The following is a 23897-nucleotide window of genomic DNA, read 5'->3' as shown; positions in this document are numbered from 1 at the left end:
TATAAATAAAATAAGCAAGCTATGAATAATAAAATTGTTTTTATTTGTTGTTGATTAGGGCTTAATGAATACAAGTGCCCATGTGTTACTTATAGCATGTACAAGGGATAAAATAATTTCTCACACATAAGATATCACATGAGAACAGAACCGATTGAACTGATGATGATCTAAACTGATAAATAATTTTTTTATAAAATCAAAATTATTTTCATAATCCTGTTAAGAATTCAAATCATTAATAATTTTAACCGTATAAAAACAATCTTTAGAAGTTTGAAAACATTTGAACTTAGGTATAAAAAGCTGCATAAATAATAAAACGTATTAGAAAAAGGTTTATTTGTTTATTTAAGTTGGTTCATTAAATTTACACAAACAAGGTTGTAAAATAAATAAAATGAATTTCAAATTTAGTCAACTGAAATTAACTTCCATGTATTTAGACTTTAAAAATTATGTTAAGAATATATTTAAAATTAACCGAAGTAAAATATTCCAACTGAGTAACTGGTTGGTGAAACTGGAATTTAATTAATGGCCATACCTGTAAAAGAAAAAAAAAATATATATATATATATAACTGATTAATAATTATTTAAAAAACATATTTCAGTAAAAATGCTATTGAAAAACTAGCTTTTCTTCTTTTATACAGTCAATTCAGATGCTATACATGTAAAAAGATGATGCAAGGTTATAAAGCATGGTAATAACAACAAAGAATTGAATGATCCAAAAGTGAATGATGATTTTTAACAAAACAACCACAAATTGTAAAACTTTTTAACAGTATTTTGCTGTAGTTGAAGAAAGTGGAAAAAATTGAAAGATATATATGAGGGCCTTGCAGGCATAAGTCTTATTATGTTGCCGCATACTTTGCTTCATGTTGGCAAGTGCAGCAGTAGCCAGTTCAATGTCAATGTCAAAAACACATGGCTACCCCCGCATCCACCAATCTGGCCTTCCCCACCAAGCACTGGCAGCTATGTAAACAGCAATGCAGGAAGGTGAAAGCATTTACTCTTGAATTCCCACCAGGGGGAGAAGAAAAAGATGGAAAATGTTTCCTGACCAGCCCAATGTGGGGCTAGGAGATCTGCTGATGGGATGCCAACATCCCCACCTCAGCAACAGGCCTGGTCGGCCCACCAAGTCACTAGGAGCAGACGGCACATTTCTGCCCCACCCTGCCAGGCTTCAAGCACTCTTGCTGGCAGCCTGACTAACAGGTTTACCAGCAGGAGCCGGCCCATCATGGGATCACCCAGCAGACGAACACATTCCCACTGGCCTAGCACAACAAAGCCTACTACAGCCAGGATACATAGTGGTGACAACAACAGATGCTGACCCAACACTGTGAGCACTGGGAGCCACACAGTATTGGAGAACAAACTGTCACTGAGGAGAAGCTCAGTCTGATTCCAATAAATGAGCTGCAACTCCCCACCAGCTGAACCAACCAACATCACCAGAGACCGGCAACTGAACTCAGCAGCCGTTTTCAGGGTTACCACATCAAATGCACAAATTGCACTTTTCAGGAACACCATTACAAAATCCCAAACACCCCTTTTCTGAGCTACAAGGTTGTTATAAGGTACCGTGTGCCATCAGAGGAATCTGGCAACAATTACAAAGAATCAATTCATAGAAGGTATTTATAAAAAAGTGATACTACAACCCATACATTAGAGATGAGCAATGAAGAGAAGAAAAAATAGGCAGACAGCTTGCAAAATTAAATTTATTAATAAGGTATGTTGATGAGCAGGATCAATATTAAAAATGACCATGGATATGATGAGCAGTAATTAGAAAGAATAGGATCGTCAAATGAAATCATGATATATATTTTCTTTTTCAAAGAGTATACAGCGAAAAGGTTTTTACAACCTGAGCATCAAAATCAAAAGAATGCTATATTCAGAATTTATTGAAACAAGTATTTAAATTTTTGGTAAAGAAGAATGTTAAATTATTTAAAAAAGGGAAGACATTATAATGGTAAAAAAAAAAAAAAAAATGGGAATGGATAAGCTCCTTTTATTCAAAAAATTGTTAAAGTAAATGAGGTTATGTTAGAAAATAAAAACACCTTAACAATAAATAAATCTATTTCAGTTAAATCTACTGTCCAGATTGTTATAATAATATGAAAAAATCATGCACTAACTGCATTAACCACAATTCAAACAACAAATAACATGTTAAGGCAACTATCACATACTGACAATTTTCATGGCAATAAAGTATAATCAATTCATCATAGCTTATTATGTACAATATGTGGTTGCGTACTCATTACACTGCTTTTTTACCAGTATTTGTTACATACATTCTATCTACAGGCAATGACTAACTGTGGAGGCTATTCAGAAAGTAACTTCTGATTCGTTAATAAAAAAACACAAACTGATAAATGAAAAACGATTTCTCATGTACATCTTACAACTACTTTTCTACATAACTGCCATCTGAATTAAGGCACTTTCATATCTGTAAACAAGTTGTAAAATATCCTCATCATAAAACTTTGCTGTCTGTGAATTAAGCAGGTAGTAACACTGTTTTTCAAATCATCATTTTCAAAATACTGTGTTGCTGATTTCTTTATTTTTGGGAAAAGGTGATAATCACTGGGAGCCAAATCGGGGCTGTACAGAGGATGGTTAAACAAATCCCACTTGAAATTGTCAATTTGGCGTTGAGTGTGCACTGCAGTATGCGGACAAGCGTTGTTGTGAAGAAAAACAATGCCTGAACTCAGCATGCTGTACAGTCCTTCTCAATTTCTGTAACAACTCACGATAAGTTTCAGCATTGTCATAACTCTTTACATAAAATCAACCAATATCACACCTTCACGATTCCAAAAAACTGATGCCATCAATTTTTAAGAAAAAAGTGTTTGACGTGTCTTTACGGGTTTTAGAGAACTGGTGCCCCCACTGTATTGATTAAGCTTTTGTTTCCATGTTAACAAATTTAACCAATGTCACATCACCTGTTACAATGAGGTCAAGGATTTCATCCTTCTCGTTACAGCAACGGTGAAGGAAGATTAGTGGGTGACCTCATTCTCTTTTTTGTGCGTTAGTCAGAAAGAAGCTTAAGCACCTAGCAAAGCACAAAATTTGTAAAGCCTAACATATCAGTTACAATTTTACAGCACTTTTGCAATATGCAAGGAAAAAATTCAGATAACTCTGTTATTGATGATTTTCTCAAATTTTCACATTGACAATAATAATTGCAGGTGCTTACAAGAAGTGCAGAGTTAATCACTTCTTTCATTGTCTTGAATGTTTCTTCAACCTTTTTAAAAACATATAGCACCACTGTCTTACTTCACTGTCACTCATGATATTCTTCCATATACTGCAGAAAATTCACGATGAATTTCAACATCTGACAAGTTTTTTGCATGAAGGAAATGGATGAGGTCCACACACACTTCACAATCAATGAGATTTTCTAAACAGCAGCCATTTTGAATGATAGTTTTACAAGAACAAACAAGAGAGCGATATTTCCAGTAACACTACTATAAAACCTCACTGAATTGGGTTATTCAACTGTACAAAGATAGAATCACTATCCCCATTCCTTCACTCAATACCAAGGACCAGAAGTTAATTTCTGAATAGCCCTCCCAGTTCAGCGAGATGAGATGAGGAATTATTTTTTTCTCTGTGAAATCTAATTTCTCATTGCACTTGGTGACATCAAGCAAAATCTCTTTCCAAGATTTTAGCATTGTGTTCAGTTTGACTTTGCCAGTCATACAATTACATGAAATTGTGTAATGACAGTAACAATGAACGTGTTTATTGCACACTATGTACTGGAGAATTTTCTGTTGCACATAAAGGAAAGGGTGATATTGAAGACCATGTGAAAACAGCTAACCATAGGAGTGCTATTAATGGTACTGCTTCAGCAAACATGAGATTTTTTTTAAAGCCAAAAATGGGAATAACAATAAGAGTGATCTAGTGTGCTGTTAAAGAAGCTATAATTTCATACCACACTGCTAGACACAAACTCGGTTTCAAAACATCAGACTGCACATCTAAACCGGTTAAAAAGTTATATGACTCAAAATTTTCATCTGCTAGAACCAAAACCGAGGCAATTATTGTTTCACCATTTATTTGATATGTTGAGTTCTTTGGAAATTCATTAATTATGTAACAGTAATGATGGATAGCTCAAACAGAAGTGAAATAAAATTTGTTCCAATTTTGTACGATATTTCAGTCTGGAGGAGGGAATCAAGTTAAACTTTTAAATTTTGATGAAGTGTCAGGTGAAACTGCTCAAATTTAGACTCTGTATCTTTTGCAGTGTGTGAAAAAATACAAACTTGGAGAAAGGTTGATTTGTTATACTGCTGATAACACTAATAGTAATTTTGGTGGTGTGAGGAGAAGGAATGTGAAGAAAATGTGTTCAGAAAAGTTCAAAGTGATTTAGATAGACCTATTTTAGGAATTGGTTATTCAGCCTACATTGTACACAATTCAATACAAACACTCCTGGACGTAGAAGTTATTGTAATAAAAATTTATAAATATTTTCACATATATGCACTATAACTTATATTTTCACATATAACTTAAAGAATTCTGTGAATTTTTGGAAACAGATTACAAAAAGTACTATCTCATAGCAGTACAAGGTTCCTTAGTTTGATACCTGCAATAGAAAGAATTCTTTCCATTTTTGATGGCCTAAAATCATACTTATCTTGTCACAAATGCCCAAAATTATTATTTGATTTTTTTGGAAATCTAGAAAGTGAACTGCTTTTGAAATATTTATATGGTACTCTACAATCGTTTAATAATATATTTCTGAAATTAAAAGCTAATTCTATCACAGCAACAGAAGCATTTCACACATATTCTGAATTAATTTGTCAACTTCAGGAAAGAAAAACCCACAGATTTATACCATCTTCTGCCAAAGAATTGCTATGCACTCTAAAAGAAAATGATGTTCAGGAACAAAAACAAAAATTCTTCTCAACCTTAGACAATTTTTATAATTCTGATATCGAATGCCTAGAGTTGTGGAAAGCCAGTTTTGACAAAGTTAATAAGTTTCAGTGGATAAAGTTACGAACTGAAATTGCCTGGTCTGATTTAGAAGAGTGCACAGGTTGTTAATGGAATTATAAAAGATTTTGTAACTATTGATGATCTATTTGATGAACTTACATGTTGAACCAGGTAATTCAAAACCAAAGGGTAGGTTGTGGTTCAAGTTCTGAAAAAGTACCAGATACTACTGAAAAGAAGTGGAAAGCAATTTTTAAGGTGTTTCAAAAGACTGATATTTCATGTTACAACATTTCTAAAATGGTGAGTTTGTGATGTCTTTGCCTGGGACATCTGCTCCAGTTGAGAGAATTTTTTCAATTACGGGGAATGTTTGGTCTGCAGAAAGGGGTAGACTTTCAGTATCTACTGTTAAACATCTGCTAAATGTTAAAATTAATTTAGAATTTTCTTGTTATGAATTTTATGATGCAATTAAAATAAACAAACCATTTTTGAAAAAAGTCATGTCTAATGAAAAATACAACTGAATAAAAATAGTTTAATGTTTCAGTAAACTGTTAAAACTTTTAAGTAATTTCAAAAATATGTCCTGGGTTGGACCCAAAAAAATATGATAAGCCTATTTATACTTAATAATCTCATATACTGTCATATGACAGTTAACATACTCTCATATACTATCATATGACAGTATATAAGATTATAAAGATTTCTCTTATTGCTATAGAAAGACACAGATTTTGTCCAGTATTACTGTACCAGTGTGAAAAATTCTGCAGTATTTTAAAGCATAATCCTTTCAAAGTTCATAGATTGATAGCAATCGTACATATCACCTCCCTATGCTTCAAACTTCATCCTTTGGTAGTACCCCTTCTGATATATATTAATAATATGATTAATATATATATTTTGAGAAAACCACTGATCCACTACACTTGCTATCCATTAAATTTTGTGATTAGATTCTTTATGGTCAGACATTCTGTTTTCATTCTTGGTTTTTCAACCAAGATGAAAACATTGTAACACCTTCAACTGTCTGATTTCACGGGGAAAAATAAAATATCATAGCATGTGAATTGTTCTTCAAGAAATGTTCTATTTTCAGAAAAAATTAAAAATCATAATAGGTCTAATATATTTGGGTCCCCTTGCTCCTCCATGGGACTCTTGCAAGAGTCCCTAATCCCTTTAATTAAAAAACTCTAGTGCCCTTAAATACCAAGAATTAAAATATTTGATGTTTGAATCATTCTCTTTGAAAATAATTTCTCTCAAAAAATATTTAAAAAAAAGCCGGGAAAAGTTTGCATATTCCAGGTTAACACTTTACAGGATATTTAAATATTTAGAGTACTACTGTGAAAAGGGTCAAAATGCTCATTAAAAAATTTTGATTTACTTGATCAACTGATGTTTTTACATTAAAAATTATGCAGTGTTAAATGCATAAATTTTTAGTAAAACATTTCCATCCCAGTAGATTCCCTTAACCAAATCATCAAAATTAATTTGATTTTATCATCAAAATTATTTTTATTTTAGAGTATAATTGCCAAAAAAAATTTTGGGTCCCATTTGACCCCCATCAGTCAACAGCTACTTCATAAAATATTTTGAATAATAGCCTGCAATTTGAAATCATCTCTGCTAAAAAGAATAGTCACAGATTCATAAATAATAACAATATTTACCTCCATCAAATCAGAAACAAAATGTTTTCATGTAATACAGTACAATACTTGGGCTTACAAGAAATAATGGTTGCATTGCCATTTTTAGTAAATTACTGGACCATTTAAAAACATTTCCCATCCATTTATTTAAAATATAATTAAAAAATGTTCTTTTACAGAAACAGTATTACTCTTGTTTGATGGATTTTTAAATAATAATTAATGAAAAATGAAAAAACCTGAATTTTCTGCATCTCTGTTCAACATATACATAAATGTAGGCTCATATAATTTTCATCACCTTTTGAATTGTGTTTATACGTAAATATTATTTCTAGTGTTTATAATTTTAAAAATACTGGCAAAGTATAACATGACTTTCCTGGCTATTAATAATAAAAATTAAAATAGTTAGAGCCAAAAAAAAAACATTATATATCTTTTAGAGTTGGGAATAAAATTTAAGGAAAGGTTTTCTAAAATTATTCATATATAGGTTAAGCTTAACAAAATTTACTTAAATAAAGTTTTCTCTAAATCTAACACCTTTTAATAACTCCTATAATAAGAAAAAACATTTTTTCAAAAAGACTTTTCTGCATTTTAGATCCAGGGTCTAATTTATAAAAAAATTATAGACATTTCTTGATGATCCTGTGTATGGTATATAATTTTTAAAGATTTTTTGAAAACTGAAGGAAGTTGGAGCAAAAGAACAAAAACTTTCAATTTTAATTTACACAAAATCTCAATTTTAAGAGGTGGGGGTTGATTTTTAAAAAAGATCTTTTGGATTACTCATATATGCATTGTAGGTAATAAATTTACTTTAATACATTTTTCTCTAAAATGCCTTTGAAAAAAATCAAAATTGTTTTTATTGCAACCCCCTTAATGAAATTAAAAAAAAAAATTATCAGTATATATAGAAGAAATATTTGACCTGATTTGAAGATCCATTTGATCAGTCCTGAGAAGTAAGGTCAAAAGCGCATAAGTAGATTTTTTTTGGTTTAGATCAACTAGTTGGATCCTAAAATGTAAAAATTTGCTTCATTTTCGACATGATCGCCATACCTTCTCTTTTAATAAAGTAATATAAACTTTATGATTTCTTTATTTTTATTTTTAACTTAATTAAATTAGTTTTAATTAAAAAGACTTGATCGGATTTTTTATTTTATGATTAATTGTTAATTTTTGAATACTCCTCTGTTTAAGGCTTTATCATGGATTCCCTCGATCCATTCAGGCAAGTGCTGGCGCTATTTATATTTCTTTTCTCTGTAGAATAGCTTATCTACCCATTGACACTCCAATCTGTAACTAAAATTCAAATGAATTGCTTCCTGAAATCTGTGATAGTATTTTGGTCCTGTTGTTGCAGGTACATTTCGCAGATATAAAGTGAATAAGAATATTGTTGGGTATGATATTCTCCTACAGAGAATTGCAGTTAATTCAGTTTTTCATAACTAATGACAGATAACTATCTTTCATTTATATGGCTTATGTTAGGATATTGAATTAGTAAATTATTACAGTACTCTTTCGGAATCAAAATGAAAGTAATTTTACCATTACTTGGACTTGAATGCTGCCCATAATATTGTGTAACAGCTGATCAGCAACAACACTGACGAAAAATGAAAAAACCTGAATTTTCTGCATCTCTGTTCAACATATAAATAAATGTAGGCGCATATAATTTTCATCACCTTTTGAATTGTGTTTATACGTAAATATTATTTCATGTGTTTATAATTTTAAAAATACTGGCAAAGTATAACATGACTTTCCTGGCTGTTAATAATAAAAATTAAAACAGTTATAGCCAAAAAAAAAAAAAACATTATATATCTTGTATCCGCATTAGTAAATCCTGTATCAGCAAGACAAAACTGTTTTGTTTGATAACAATTGGAAGTCTTGGGGTTTTTGATAAACTCCAGTACAGTTGTCATTTATAAATTTTTTTTCAGAATGTAATAAAAAAAACTATAATCATGATACAACTCTGTGCTCTTCAATAGGAATATCATTAAAGTTAATTTCTGTTTTATATTTATTCTTGCATGGAAGATGTGTGTACATAACTCTCTGTCTGCCAGTCTTTCTGAGTGTGATTTTAGTGCAAAGGAACAAGCAGTAAGAATGGCCAAACCGTTTTTAACTGCTTGCTTGTACTATGTTAGTCTCTAAATTAAATCGGCTAGACTTATTAATTTTTTTGAGTTCTAAAGCAGATTTTTTTTTAATGTGCTGCATGTATATAACTTAATCTATTATTAATTGGCCTCAGAATAGTAACCTTTCCCTGCCTAATTTAATTGAGAATATAGAATCAGGTTAGATAATGTAAAAGGCCTGATGTGAACTTGTAAAAAGATATTACTGTTAAGCGATAGATAAAACTTCTTATTTGAGAAGTAATAATGGTTATCTTTTCTTTATTATAATGTATAAAATTTTAATTTAAGTTGGATTTACATAAAGAAAACTTGTATGTACATGTCTGTGTATGTTTTTTTTTATATTTCAGGTCTATTACGTACATGTATTTTCAGGATGTGTAATTAATAAGTGTAGTGGTGAGTGTACACACATATGATTAAGTTGCATATTATTTTTTAGTTACACTTAAAGTTACTGCTTAAGTACTAACTTAAGCAGTTATTTGCATAGTTTTTAGATATGGTACATATTAATTGAATAGCTAGTTAAATAAATCAACATCACTATAAAATTTAAATAAGATATTTTTTGAGTTATCAGTTTACATTTAATTATCATTTTTAAACAGGCCATCTATTCGTTAACTAAGCCATACTTATTTTTCATTTCATAAATGTAAAATTTGTAATTATTTCAGCTGTTTATGCTCATGAGATGTTTCTAAAACTTTCAAGTTATTTTGGAAATTTACATTTGATGATTTATTTTTAATGAAATATTTTATAACATTTTCAATTTTTTCTGTTTATTTTTAAATTTATTCATTTATCAAAAAAATCTTCCCTTCACATGGTCTTATGGATCTAATCGCAATAAATAGTACTTGTTCCAAGTTAAAATATTTCCTTCATCATTTAAAGTAGAGATTACCTTGTTCAAGTTGAGACCTCTGTTAATATTAAACAGTAAAAATATATTTTTTATTTTAAGACTAGTAAAAGGTTTTGAGAGTATAATGTTTACACGTGCCTGCTTCTTAAGTTCTTTTATTCTAATAATATGTATTGTAGTATTACTAAAAGTGATTTGTAATTTTTAAAAATAGAAAAGTTAAGACAAAAGATTACATGATCGTATATTATAATAATATTACTATTACGATAATTAAAGTATGTAATGTTCAGATATATTTGAACAATAAGAAGTTTAACTAATTGCTAAGTAAAATAATTAAATACTTTATTTACTTATGTAGTTAAAGTTCTGAATGACTTCCAACATGAAATGTTTATAATAATTAATTAGCAGCGATGCTAACAACTTGTCTATTTCATGGATTAAGTTATAACTAATTAGTGATGTTGCAGGATGCACATCCAAATTCAGTTTGTATCCAGTTTAAAGTATCATTACTTTTCTATATTCATGTTACCAGTGTTCTTGAACTGGTCACAATTTAATTAATTGATTTACATAACAAATGTCAACCTGAAAATTGGTGGCTACCAAGGTGATCACTGTTTTATTGTAACTAAAAAATACGTTGCTGAATAATCTTAAATTTAAAAATATATAATTGTAGTTACATGAGCTAAGTAATTTATATTTCTTTAATATTAATATAGTATAAGGATTCATTTATTTAGTTCATATTATGTGAAATAATTACTATTGATTATAGTCATATGGCATATAGTTAGAGTAGATCTATCTATTGCACAGATACTGGAAATGATTCACACCATCGCTTTTGGTGATGGAAATAATATATTGCTTTCAATCTTAATGTAAATTAGTAACAAATTAAAGATTTGCAGGCTGGAAATTGTTTTATTTATAAAGCAATGTTAAAAAAAGGGTTAAATCTTTATTATTGTAATATTCTAGAATTACATTTATCATATAGTAGTAAGTAATGTGAAGATAACGAGCTTTCTCATTCATATCAACCATTCCTACCCTATCCGGCTTCAAATTGAGAAAAAGCTTTTTCAGATCTTCACAGTTTCAGAAACCTCCATGCCTGCGTCTGAATAGAGGCAGTATTGACCTCAGGATGTTCCCTAGAAACAAATTAGGAATTTCCTGTTCTTCAGAAAATAAATGATTTGATGTATGTAATTCTGCAGTATTTGCAATTCAATACTCCCAAGTAAGATGTTGTCAGGGAATACGAGTTATTTTACACTTGGTGACCTTCATGTAACAAACCACTGCATTATCCTCAACTGAATACACTGTGGATACTGAAAGATTCATATTTCCTTATGTATTAATAAAGCAAGAGTACTTTAACACTTAGTGCTGGGGGTATCAAAATGTGCCTGTTTGTAGAATGGTAGCCATTTTTGCTTATATTTGTAACTTCGTAAATTTAGAACTAAAAATAATATAAAATTTGTACTTAAAACAACATATAAAACCTCAACTCTTCTAGTTTCAAATGATATATAATATATACTTCTACCATTTATGAATAAAAAGATATAGCAGATTTTTGAAAGCCTGTTTTTAAATAAAAATTTTTTTTACATTCGGTTCACACTTAAACTATCACCAACACTAATATTTATTAAAATTACAGTAGGCCTACACCAAAATAGTTTTACTTTTTAAAAAATTTAATTTTTAGGTAATTTTTTTTTAATGAAAAGTTTTAAAACAAGGATCTTTACATAAAGCGATTTTGCATTCACAACATTGAAATGATTTATCCTTTCTTGTCACTTTCCCATTTTCATTCAATCTTCATCACTTTGTAAATAAAAAAAAAACATCGACTGCATCATTATACGAATTGTTAGATGCCATTATAACTGTATAAAACGCGAACGTAAACAAACACGTAATTTCAACGATTGTAACTGCACGATACCAAATCGATTTTATAATAATCGATATTACCAAAAGCGCACTCCCTGCCTTATTTAGGTACTAAAATGTATACGAAAGTAGTGGACTTGAATAAATCCAATCTTTTTTTTTTTTTTATCTTTTGACGTGGCTTGCTAGCAATAACAAGATGGCTGCATGTTGTGTGGAAACTTGTCTTTCTAAAATTATTTTAAATTCAGTCAGATTGAATGCTAATTGACTTACTTATAAATAAAGTATTATTTTAATAAAGCTGTAGTTTTACTATAACATTTAACGTATATTAAAGTGTTACGGGCCGTATACTCGTCCGTTTGACTGTGATGAGATTCGGCGTCCAGGTTCATCGCTCGGCTCTACCCTGCGTATTTGTTTTTACATTAGACTGTTGTTATTGTGGGTGAGTACGTTACGTTAATTGTACATAATTGTTTTAATTAGTTATTAAATAAGTGATTTTATTGCATCATATAAAAGAATTGTAAAGAACAAATATGGCTGATGCAATACATTCGTAGTTTTGGTCTGCTTGGACAGTGATATTTTTATAGATATATATTTTTTTTAATTTTATTATTTTTCCTGGATTGTAATATGACTTGAGTTTTAAATTATTATTTTTTCGATTATTTAATTGTAATTAATGTAGTGAGATGGACCAAACGTAAATTTATTTTCTAGCCTAACACTATAAATTTAGTGCGAAGTGTGTATTGAGTAAAAGTTTTATTTATTTTATTCTGTTAATTATAAACTTCGTGTACATTAAGTGTTTGGTGTTTCTGCCGGTGTATTGAGAATTTTTCGTTTCGCTTTCGCGTTCTTTTCGTCTCAGTATTATTAGTTGTCAAGTTCGTGTATTCATTATTTATTTTGTTAAGCCCTGTTAGAAATTTATAAATCATTACTTAAAGCATAATACATTTATAAAGCAATAACTTGTAAAGAATTTATAATTTTTTTACATTTTTATCTTTTGCAACTTTAATGTCATTTACATGATTTTATGGTGAAATGATTTTACCTTACCAGAGTAAAAAAAAATATTATATTTTAATTAAATTCATTCTTATTTTGTTGTAAGAATAATTCATGTAATATAGTGGTGTATGCCTACTTGCTGACATTGTGCTACAGTACCTGTACGTAATGTTTTGTAGCAGTATGAATTTATTTCTGTTATTTTTAATCCTTGAAAATTCCATTGAAAATTATTTTAATAGTACATGCTAGTTTCTTCTACAAATTTTACATATTCCTGAATTTGTGTTGACCATTGTGCCCTTCAACTTTAACATGTTAATTTTTACATATATGATAATGAAGAGGTAGGTTGTTTAGAAGTATACAGACAAGTATTTATATCTACGTAGAATATAAAATTTAATTTTTTCATGCTGTGTATATGTGTGCTTACTCGATCATTGTCAAAAATATAGTATAGATATAAATTTTAAGATATCTTAAAATCTTTTTTTCTCTCTTTTTTAAATATAAGTTTATGTATATTTTATTGTATTTAAATTATATATTTATTTATGTTTTCTATTTTACTTTATGCTGTAAACTCAAAATTAGTTATTAGTCAGATAGGAGTACACCTCGGACATTTTTGTTGCCACTATATTTTTTTTAATAAAAAGGATTCTATTAGTTGAACATGAGTTACGGTTCACTTACCGACTTAAAAATTATTTGCTTGACTTTTTTGTGGTGTGGTTGGTATAAATTTAATTGTTACTATTTATCTTCTTGATTTAAGTTAACGTTACATTAGATTTTCTATTTTGTTTGTATATATCAGGTGAACTTCTAATGTCATTACAATTAGAATCACTTTTACAGTTTGTCTGATGCCACGCCTTTTATGAATGTAATAACTTATAAAATTGTAAGCATTTTCCATAATAATTAACCGTTTGTCCAAACTAGAAAGTGCTGACTTTTGGAGTTCTCTACGAGTTGAAGAAAGATAGTTTCATAAAACGATTGTAATTATTGCTTTTTCTTAATGTATATGATTGTTTTGACTACTGATGGTATTAAATTGCATAACTAAAATTATTTAAATTCAAGAAATTTTTGTTGTAAAATATGGTAATTCTGAGCAATTGATCAACTTCAGTTTTTTTCATGTTAACATAGAAGATGTTTAGGATCTAAATGTCTGAAAGCATGTTTGGATAGCGGGTGACCCGTAAGTTCACACCATGTTAGTACTCTAGTCGATAGTAATCAGTTTTTGGAGTTATTGAGATTTGTTCAGTTTACTGATTTGTTCTGTGTTGGGAGATTAGGGTTAAGGTTAGGAATAAACCGTAAACTAACCTTAATGGTCATTAGAGTCGAATCGAACTGTGATTCTGGTGTTGAAGATGACTGATTGTGTTTTTTGTAAGGTGACATCCATCATTCAAATGACTTATAGCATAGAAAATGTATTATAGTCTCTTTATAGTGACCATATTTCCATTTAAAAATAAATTCAGCCAAGCGTTATATGAATCCATTTAAGTATTGTCATACCTTGGTAATTTATCTCCAACCTCTCTTCAAAAAAGTGTAACCTTAACTCAACCTCATGACAGAATGGATTAGCATCTGAGCATGTATCGATGATTCACAGAACTGGTTGCTGATCGGTTAGACTACTGTGATAACACGCTGCTGACTTTAAAATTGCACAAGTCACCTGCTGACCAAACCTGCTTTCCAACATTTAGATTTTTTTCTCCTGATACTAAGCATATTTCCTATGATATATTAAAGTATGAAAAGAATTAAATTGATCTAGTAATTGCGCAAAATTACTTAAAATAAACTTTCCATTCTAAATTCTAATGCACGTTGAATCATTAAAACTATAAATTTTCATTTAATAATAGTAGATGATTTTTAAAACAAAAGTATGTTTATAAAGTTTCTGCATTCAAAATAGAATAAATCAAAATATGTGTGTGTTTCTTGAAAATAAAAATAAATATCGCGTTATAAGATAGATTAAAAATTTGTAAATAATAAATTACAGACTTTGCGTATAAAAATTCATAATTTCTCACTAGAAAATTTCTGTTTATCGAATCAGCATTTCATGATTATTTTATCTGCATTTAAGATAAAACAGATCTTCTGATTGTAAATGCTTTAGGATCTGTTTAGTGTGAGCAAAAAAGACCATTTATATCTTGGGAAAAATTTCTATTTCATTGAATATACTACTGTAATTTTACTAATATTATAACAAAGTAGCCGAATATTTCCAAATCATATGCTGTGTCTGAATATTTTGAAGTTATTCGGTTTGTTAAATTTATGTTTTCTATTTGTTGTAATTTAAACAGAATTAAAATATTAGTCTGCCATTAATTAGTATGCAACTGCACATTTACTCGCCACACACCTTTCTACACCTCCATCTCTCATGGTCGTCACTTACATCCGACACCGTATATTTGTAGTGATTTTTCTTTAGGTCAAATATTAACATTTTGCATAAAAACAATACAACTATTTTTCGTTTTTATTAGCTCACGATTACTCCACGACTTATTATTTAAAACGATTAACTCCACTCTCTGATCGAACTAGTACAGTATTATTCATTTACAACAATGCACTTTGAAATAGAAAGGACCAGCCAGAACACGCTTAACTATTAAATTCTGCCGGTGTATGTGTATTATAAAAAATAGTAGGGAACAGCTAACAGAACCTGTCCCTTATTTTTTACGGTTTGTAATATATATTATTTAAAAAACAGTACATGTTACACCTTTTTGGGTCGAATGAATCGAGTCTTTTGACGGGATATTACACTTAATAACAAGTAAATATGAACTCCGTTAAATGACGTGATCCGCATTTCTCCGTAGTTACGACGTTCCGTCAAATGACGGGAACAGCACTCTAAGTGTTAAACTACAATGATTTGTGATTTTTAGACATGATGGTGAGGAATAATTGCATTATTTAATAAATAGGGGGTCTTAATTGTAAAATGGCCGCCACATATTTGTTTCTAGAAGTAACAGTTATTACCGATAATTAATATCAATCAACTAATTAAAATACTATTACTAATAATAATAATAGTATCAGTGTTAATTAAGTATTTAAACATTTCACATATATAAACATACAAATATTTAACTTGATCGGTAAGTAAAGTATTTAATTATTATGTTTAATTAAATTCCCTGTTATAAAAACATATTCAAACGTTACATTAAATTTTACAAAATAGCCAATTTGGTAACTACCCCTAGTAATTACCTCTTAAGTAAGGGATGAATAAAATACCGAATTTACCGTCAACAGTTATTAATAAAAAGAAGGATTAACACAGTTTAATTTCATTTCATTAGATTATAATATAAAATTATTTATCTACGAAAACAAATATCTTTTTAGAAACATCTTAAATAAATAATTATATAATACAATTTAATGGAAAGTTGTGTTTACATATCGGTCTTACGTAAAAGTTATAAAAATTCCTCAAATAAATTTTTTTTAAATATTAGGCATAGAGAATTTAGATTGTCAAAATGTCTCTGCTACAAAACGGTCTAATTTTTACTTCCTTGTACGAAGTAAAGGAAGTATTGTAATCGCGAAAAGTGTCTGTTTTCAGATTTCAACGGAAATATCCATTTTCATCATCCCCGATTTCATTTTGACTAGTTTCGGCGTGACTTCTGTACGTCTCGTATAACTCAAAAACGATTAGCCGTAGGATGTTGAAATTTTTGGGTTTAGAACAGTTGTAACATCTAATTGCAGACCTCTCGTTTTGATTGCAATCAAGCGGACCAAAAATGTACAAAACAGCCCGAAATCCAATTTTTATTTGGATTTTTGAGGTTTCTTAATTGCAGTAATAAGTCCTCATCGAGAGCTTGTCAACGATATATCATAAGCGGTATTTATTTTCATCGGTTTCATAGTTATAGCTCAATAAAATTTTAATTAATGAAATATTTGGATCTTACAAAGGGAAGGCACATCGGTTCAAATCTGATTTCATATACATATTTTTTTATTTATTTAAATATATTGATTTATTAATAATTATTAATCTCAGATTGTAATAATAGTTTTAAAATAAATAATGATTCAATAATAACAAAAAACTATATATATATATATATATGAAAAAAATCGGAAGTTATTAATGAAGTAAGGTTTTATGTAATTTTCATTTAAAAAAAATATGTATATGTAATATAATAGGCGTACAAAGAAGTCATGTGGTGTCCACATTAGATATTTCCTGTATGACACAAGTACATCAGGGAGGCTTCATGGAGAAAATCTGAAGTTTTTAATCGAAAGAGTACCATAACTTAGAGAAATACAAAAAACTATTTTAAAGTTAAAAAAAAATTTAATTAAATCTTTGAACGGGTGGGGGGTGGATTTTTTCTTTACCTTCTGTTCACTAAGGATCACGTTTCCAAAATTTTGATCTCTTTTGCTTTCCAAAATGTCACATTTCTTCGGTCCATCTATTCAGGTTTATACCTTCTTTTTCTTTTTCACTAGAAACGTAGATTTTCAAATCAATTTTCTAAATTTATCTCTGTCTTTATACAGATCATTATAATGTTTATTATTTTTAAATCTGTTTATTTTTCTTTAAACCGGGCTCTGTTTATGTAGAGATTAAATAGGGTTTAGTCAAGCACCGATTCCGGTGGCGTCTCGTACTTGAAATTACTGGGGGTGCTGCTCCAGAAAAACCTTTTCTGGACCTTTTCAAGGCCGTGGTCAAATTTTTATGGAAATTAAAAGAACCGACAAAAATGAATCGAATAGAATAGCTGGAAGCAGGATATTAATCTAATTCTACACTTTATCGGGTTTTTAAGCACAGCACATTCTGCTTTAAAAATAGTATTCGGTTTAACCGAATTATTAATAAAATGTCAATACGGATAATATTTTTTAGTATTATTAGATAATAACTTAATAAAATGTCGGTTTAAAAACACTGCAGTCTAACGGTACTTAATTTAAATTTCTATTACATAGAAACAAATACGTAATTATTTTTTACTAATTACCTTCTCTTTTGCCCTTCCAGCGTATTTTTGGACGGTTGTGGCGATCAAAGAGTTCTTGCTTTACACAATCTTCTGATCGCTACTGAAAAACAACTAAACCGCTTTCGTATTCCTTCTACCGACTAAACTAGAAAAGGGAACGAACGTGGAACGTTCCACACACACGCGGAGTAAAAACAAAACTACCTTCTACCGACACGCAAGGGTCAGAACTGCGGGAGCGACAGTGCTTTCTCTCCCTCAAAGCATCGTTCAGCGTTCTTTACGCGCATGCGTAGAATAGCCAAACAGTACGCCGCTGTAACTGTGAAGCTCACAGTTTCATATAAAGATTTTTGTATGTTTTCATATACGCGCAGTTTGTTTACTTGAATTCTATAAGCTAACCGAATAAGATATACATGAAAAATTGATGATTTTTGACATCGAAGTAACTTAACTAGGAAGATTTCCTTCAATTTTAACGCGATTCAATATAATTGTGTCAAGAATGCTTAACTTTTGAAAAGATTTAAATAAAACCTCTTTCTGCAATTCTAAATTATTTTATCAGAGCAAAGGTATTTAACTTTTCGCTGAAAAATAATAAAATAACAAACTGTAGTAAATCGTAAAGATACCGTAATAGATTTAGACAGATCTTAGAACTAATAATATGATTCGACACCCCCCTCAATTTATTTTGTATATAATCGCATAATTGAGGGTATAAATTAAAATAAAGGACTGTATAAATTTTATAATTGAATTTATTCATACGTATAAGAAATTTTACACCGCAATAGATTCATTAAATAAAAAGTCGAACTTTAAATTCACTTCTTTGATTTTTCTCCTGTTCTTTCTATTTTTATTAAAACATTCCTTTCTTGATTGTAATTAGCTTAAATTGTATGACACCCTACCATGTAATGCATAGAAAATTGAAATACAGCATCTATTTTAATGACAATTGAACACCTACCGCAAAAAAGTTGACAACACAGTTGTAGGATTTTCCTGTCACGCGGATTTTCTCTGATGCACGGCTTACGCACACAACTTAATTTGAAATATTTATCATTTTATTTAAATATAATATTTTTTGTTTATTTAATTCGATGATTCTAACTAGAGTGCGCGCGCATACAGTGTATTATTCGCGCGTGTTAGGCGGTACTAGCGGTTACTTTAGATAATTTTTATACTTTAAACATAATTCATTTATTTAATTCTACCGCTCTCTCTCTCTCTCTCTCTCTATATATATATATATACTACTGCTGCATCAGAACATTTTGTAAGTAATATTGTTTCCTTAATTCATCATGTTCAAATTTTATTTTATCACTAGGATCCCTCGTCCGCGCTATATGCATAATTTGGCATATGAAAATATTACTACCAAATCGAATGTCGAATTTATGCCAATTACGAGAATGGCTTACCCTGATGATGTAAATTCTTAGTTCGGGAACTAAAAATATACAGAATGTTACTCTGTACAGCCGCAAATTTCTAAACTGTCGTCATTTCCTATAATTTTATTATCAAATTAATTTATTTTTACGTATATTATGGCGCTAATACAAACTGATATTTTATAGACGACGAATTAAATTTAGTAAATCAAATAATTACTGTTTGAAGTCGATATTAACATAGACATTAAATCTTGGTAAAGGAAGTTATAGATTTTTATCTATAAGGTTTTTATTTAATGATTTACATAGCAGTGAAATTGATGAGATTTAAACTGCGGTTAAGTTTCCAGGTGTCATAAGAAAGTTACAGGTAAAATTTCGTAATGACTGATTCATTAGTTTTTGCGGTTATCGGGAACAAACGAAACGCACGGCGTCAATATATGTATAGATTGAGGTTAATTATATTTTTTTTTTTGCTGTTAACGTATATTTTTCAACAGTAAAGGATTTAAATTTTTTGCCGTTATTTAAAATATTTCCTTGATATTTTACTACAAAGTATGTGATTATTTTTTCCTAATGTGTCAGAAAATAAAATCTATTTATGGATTATATTTAACTACACTTCTGTAAATGATTCTGATAGCGATTTATTTATTATATATATATTTTTTTTTTATAATTTTTATCTTCAAATTATATTTTATAAACATTACGTTTAATTTAAATATATTAGAATTAAGATTCATTATTAATTATTTTATCCGATCCTTTTATTTTTAATTTTAAGATCGATTGACGAATTAGTTAAATGTATTTTATTTGAAAAATATATTCACGTCGGTATAAATTGAATGTAAAATATTCCAATGGAATATAAAAATTCATATTTCAATGATATGCACAGGTTAGTTCATTTTTTACCAGCGACTGAAATATCAAACATACAGCTCTCTACAATTTTAATATATTTATAATTAGAACATACGTACAGAGTGTTGCAGGACGTATTCGCCGAACTCCAGAAACTGATTCAGGACACCAAAAGATGCAAAAACGTTCAAACCGACTTAAGTCCTGCTTTGCTTTGTTTTCCTTCTGGACGCAATTTTGTGGTTTTCAACAAAAAAAATCACTTCTCAGGAACGGGTTAACCTACAATAATTAAATTTGGAAAATTTAATTTTTTATTCTACATAATAAAAAATTTTGAAAACATCAACTTCAAAGATTTCAAAATGAGCCATCTTAATTTTTAATTCTTCCATATCTTTGTAATTAATTGTTTGATAAAATTTTTTACTTATTACAAAATTTATTAAGCATTTTATGCTGAACAAAATGGCACTTCACTTGTCATGGAAAAGATACCACCGTATTACAATTTGTCGGTAAGAGAATTTATTGGCCAGCGGGTCGGAAGACGTCGTATAGCTGATCATGTGACGATACATAAAAGTACATTCGCGTGCGCGGTTTTATATTTTTTTAATTTTAATTTAAAGCAGAAATTTTAAAAAATCGAATATTGTAATTAACAATAAAAATGTAATGTCGCCGCGACCGTTTCACAGAAAGCGTACTTCCTTGCTACATAATACACCAAAGGTTTTGGGTTCGATTCCAGAAGATATCTGAAGAATTTTCCACAACTAGACTGTAACTTCTTCAATAGCTAATCATCAAAGAAAAATAACTGAACTACAAATTATTATAGATTATAAAAACGATTAACGAGTGATACATAAGGATGTAATGTGTGCGCGCTCACACACACACAGTGAGAGAGAGATTTATTTTTTATTAATACTATCAAAAAGTAATGTGTGAAGTTTATTCTATATCCACCACCGACAATTGTTTAGCCAGGTTTCATACATTAAAAAAAAATTAACAGGTCTTGAATTCAATTCTTGTCTTACAACGATCTTTTCAATAATTACAATCGAAATAATGGCCACAAAGGATTTAAAAAAATAAATGCATCGGTGATGAAAACGTTTGCAATGTTAATTTTATATTTTTGGTTCGTTATAATTTTATAAAATACTGTAGTAATATATGGGATGCATTTAAGTTGTAACTGTGTAACCTTGAACGGTTGTATGTAGTCGAAGTGAGAAGGGGGGACCTCCCTTCCTCATACAACGTACTAGGTTGCTAGGAAACCGATCGGTTTCCTAGCAACCAGAGTTGCCAGACTTACAAATACACCAACCAGAGTTGCCAGACTTACAAATATACATTACCAGATAGACAGCGGTCAAAGACTTTGTTATTATGTCTTCCGCGCTACTAAAACAAATATTCAATTAACGCGTCAAAATGCATCTATTAACAAACTTGAATCGACAGCATATCAACGTTCAATTATTATTTTTTTTTTTTTTTAGCATGTTAAAAATACAAAGACTGACTGGGATTCGACACCTTTATTTTAAAACGGATTATTTTTATAAACACAAGGGTCAACATTGTATTAATCTTTCATATTATACGTATTTTAAAGTTTATGTAATTTAACATTACATATTGTGTAGGGGGCTGATGATGATCGTAAAATAATAATAATAATGAAAATTATTTTATATTGAAACGGTTTTTTATACTTTTTTGCATTTGAGAAACACAAAACATTTGCTTAGATTTAATACATAATTTACTACGCAAATAAGAATCATAATGTTATAGTATATCATTTTTTTCATAATTCACATATACTTCACACTCACACATTTACACTCCAATAAAAGTTATGAATTATTATAAAGCTAATCGTCGATTTTTCTTTCTCGCCATAATATCTAAAATTTCATCAGGATTAACAGTAATATCTCTACATGTAATCTATTATATCTCTAAAAGAAGCACAAAGACCGACATCATATTCATATCAATAATATTGCAATTCCTTTTGTATGCGTTTGTAATACAAACATCTCTTGTTTTGTGTTTGTTTTTTCTGTATCTGAATATGACTGGAAATGTCATTACTAGAAAAGAGAAAGCGAACGAATCGTCGGTAAAGTTGAATTTCATTTTATTTATTATATATAAACTATTTTATCATCGTGTTTTCTATTTGCTTAAGATTTGAATTTTTTTTCAAAATTCAATTTGATTATAAACACGAATTTTCCTCAGTAACGATGGATTTATAATTAAAAACTTGCGCTTTACAAGTTCAAGAACGTTCACGATCGTAATTCTTCAACTTGCAGAAATCTGATGATTGCAATTTACATGTCCTCGGAACAGGTTTTGCACACGTGCTCGAGATAGAAGGGGTGTTACATCTTGTACAATAGTTAGTTGTCATTCGTTTCTTTTGGTAACGGCACATTTCACAGAAGGTTCTCTATTTTTCTTGTCTTCCGGTCGGTGTCTGTGCTTCATTGTTTCCTAGGATCCCTCCAATAATTGTTTTCGATGACCGAGGTAAAGTAACAACTTGCAGAAGAGTTTCCGGCCAGGGTATAACTAGATCTTTCATGAAATTTGTCCTTGTCATTTATTTTTGCGGTATTAAAATTTACAATGCGTGAAAAATGCCAGATTTTTTTTTGTGGGATTTGAACCCAAAACCTTCCCGATGAGTTAAAAAGAGCAATACTTACGCTTCGTTTATTTTATAATTGAACATTTTTAATCATTTTAATTTTTCGATATCAAATAAATTTTTTATAAAGTAGGAAAATATACGGCTCTATAGTTTTAATTACTTTTATTATTTTGATTTTGTACGTGAAACGATTTAAATAATTTGATTAAGCTATCTCTCTGCAAGAGTGAATGATTGTTTTAGCACTTTCCGACAAGACACGGCGCAGTACCGACATCGACAAGAATATTTTCACGTTACAAGTTTTAACTTAGTTGTTGTCTACCAGTTTCAGTGTTTTTTTTTGTTTTACTACCCGACATTATTTTTTATTATAGTTTATTTCTATTATCGTCATTAAACTTATCCCACAAGCAGGGCTTACTATAAGTTCGATTAATGTTACTACATCGTATTTAAAATTAGCCATATTTTAGAGAAAAATTGGAGACGCAACCGGTACAAAACAACGAACTGAGACGACACCGTACCGACGCCTACATGTCGGTCATTGTGAAAGGTATTCCTGAGTTTAAGTTAATTCTTACGACCGCCGACAAAGTGTCGGTAAGTGTGAAAACAGCCATTGCCTGTAAAAAGATTCTTTAATTTTATACTACAAATTCATTACAAAATTTGTTGATAAGCAATGGCTCCCAAATTTTGCCGAATTGCGGCGCCCTTTTTCAGTTAAAACTTTTCCACGGCGCCATACCCTAAGTAAAATAATGACTACTCGTGAGTAAGAGATAAAAATAAATTAAACTCGTGTATCTTCATTACTTAACATTTTCTTTTTTCTTTATTAACGTTAAATTAATAATTATAAATGTCTTGGTTCAATTAATTATGAAGCTTTTACAATATTTCGAAGGGCGCCGCGGCGTCAGGTTTGGGAATCACTGGTCGATAAGGTTTCTAACAAAAAGGTTTCGGTTACCGTCAATACGAAATTGGAAAATTATTCTCGATTAATTTTTCCTCATCGAGAAACAATTATTTCCATTTAAAAAGTTTTACTA

The 23897-nt window shown here is 29.7% G+C and overlaps 1 protein-coding gene and 1 long non-coding RNA gene across 6 annotated transcripts in view; one reads left to right on the top strand and one right to left on the bottom strand.

Moving 5' to 3' along the window:
* Positions 1 to 333: 333 nt before the first annotated feature.
* LOC142324221 (uncharacterized) lies at positions 334 to 11776 on the bottom strand. Of its 2 annotated transcripts, none has more exons than XR_012756247.1 (3): positions 11397 to 11776; positions 7698 to 8080; positions 334 to 547 (listed from the first exon to the last, which is right to left on the bottom strand). It is a non-coding gene; the product is annotated as an uncharacterized LOC142324221 (long non-coding RNA). The 2 variants fall into 2 exon arrangements; XR_012756246.1 differs by lacking the exon at positions 11397 to 11776 and adding an exon at positions 10177 to 11389.
* A 158-nt stretch (positions 11777 to 11934) lies between these two features.
* Positions 11935 to 23897, top strand: part of LOC142324220 (uncharacterized) — a 62329-nt gene continuing 50366 nt past the window's right edge. For 3 of the 4 annotated variants that reach the window (XM_075365037.1, XM_075365033.1, XM_075365032.1), the window contains exon 1: positions 11935 to 12203. The gene's annotated coding sequence lies outside the window, so the exon portion shown is untranslated. Of the gene's footprint in view, positions 12204 to 12869; positions 13132 to 23897 lie in introns of those variants that run through there. The other variant, XM_075365036.1, reaches the window with a different exon arrangement.

This window comes from Lycorma delicatula, chromosome 4, assembly GCF_047948215.1.
Source record: "Lycorma delicatula isolate Av1 chromosome 4, ASM4794821v1, whole genome shotgun sequence".
Classification (NCBI taxonomy): domain Eukaryota; kingdom Metazoa; phylum Arthropoda; class Insecta; order Hemiptera; family Fulgoridae; genus Lycorma; species Lycorma delicatula.
The sequence above is the reverse complement of the archived record's forward strand: the minus strand, read 5'-3'. Positions and strand labels throughout refer to the sequence as shown.